This window comes from Mustelus asterias, chromosome 28, assembly GCF_964213995.1.
Source record: "Mustelus asterias chromosome 28, sMusAst1.hap1.1, whole genome shotgun sequence".
NCBI lineage: Eukaryota > Metazoa > Chordata > Chondrichthyes > Carcharhiniformes > Triakidae > Mustelus > Mustelus asterias.
The window spans coordinates 25,825,762-25,828,261 of record NC_135828.1 but is presented as its reverse complement, the minus strand read 5'-3'; positions in this window follow the sequence as shown (position 1 = coordinate 25,828,261).

The following is a 2,500-nucleotide window of genomic DNA, read 5'->3' as shown; positions in this document are numbered from 1 at the left end:
CACACACACTCCCTCACACACACACTCACACACATTGACACACACACACAAACACACTCACACAGACACTCACACACTCACTCACACACCCTCACACGCACACACACACGCACACACTCACACACAGACACACACACGCACTCACACACACATAGACACACACACACTCACACTCATATACACACTTACACACTCACACACTCACCCACACTCACACACACACTCACAATCTCACATACTCACACAATCACCCTCACACTCACACACACACTCACATTCAAACATACAAACACACTCACACAAAGATTCACACACACACTCACACGCACACATGCTCACACACACACTCACACTCACACATACTCAAGCTCACACTTACACACACACACATTCACACTCACATACTCACACTCCCACACACACTCTCACACTCACAAACACCCACACACTCACAAACACACACACACGCTCACGCACACACACGCACTCAGACTCAAATATACATACACACACAGACACACACACACACAATCACATGCACACACACACACACTCACACAGTCATACACACTTCCACACTCACACACACTCACGCACACTCACACAATCACACACACAAATTCACACTCACACACTCACACAGACACTCACACACACACACACTCACACCCTCACCCACAGACACACACACGCACTCACACACACATAGACAGACACACACTCACACTCATATACACACTTACACACTCACACACTCACTCACACTCACACACACACTCACATACTCACACTCACACACACTCACACAAACACACACTCACACACACACACACACCCATGCACACTTAGCCACACACACTGACACAACTCACACACACACACTCACACACACAGACAGACTCACACACACACTCACATACACAATCACACACCCACACTCACATACACACTCACACTCACATACACATACTCACACTCACACTCACACACACACACTCCCACACACACTCTCACACTCACTCAGTCACAAACACACACACACACTCACACTGAAACTTACATACATACACAAACACTCACACACACTCACACACACACTCACACAGTCACACACACTTACACACTCACACTCTCACACACACTCACACACACACTCACACTCTCATTTACTCACACTCACACACACGCACAAATTCACACTCACACACTCACACACACACACACTCAAACAAAGACACACACGCAGTCACACACATACATGCACACATGCTCACAGACATCCACATTCACACTCACAGTCACACACACTTACACACTCACACACTCACACACACTCACACACACACTCACACTCTTACATACTCACACACACTCACACAAACAGACACTCACACACACACTCATGCACACTTAGCCACACACACTGACACAACTCACACACACACACTCACACACAGACAGACTCACACACACACTCCTTCTCAAGCACACACACATACACAATCACACACCCACACTCTCACACACACACACACTCCCACACACACTCTCACACTCACTCACTCACAATCACACACACACACTCACACACTCACACTCAAACATATATACACACACAAACATTCACACACACTCACGCACACAAACTCAAACACAGACACACACACATACACTCACTCATACACGCACTCACATACTCACACACACACAATCACGCACAGACACATACACACACTCACAATCAAGCCTACACATACTCTCACACTCACCCTCACACACACACTCACCCTCACACTCACACACACACACACTCACATTCAAACATACAAACACACTCACACAAAGATTCACACACACTCTCACACGCACACATGCACACACACACACACACTCACACTCACACATATTCATGCTCACGCTTACACACACACATTCACACTCACACACTCACACTCCCACACACACTCTCACACTCACAAACACCCACACACTCACAAACACACACACACACTCATGCACACACACGCACTCAGACTCAAACATACATACACACGCAGACACATACACACAATCACAGACACTCACACACACACTCACAGTCATACACACTTCCACACTCACACACACTCACGCACACTCACACATGCACACACACAAATTCACACTCACACACTCACACAGACACTCACACACACACACCCTCACACACACACACACCCTCACACACAGACACACACACGCACTCACACACACATAGACACACACACACTCACACTCATATACACACTCACACACTCACTCACACTCACACACACACTCACACTCTCACATACTCACACTCACACACACTCACACAAACACACCCTCACACACACACACACACACTCATGCACACTTAGCCACACACACTGACACAACTCACACACACACACTCACACACACAGACAGACTCACACGCACACACATTCTCAAGCACACACACATACACAATCACACACCC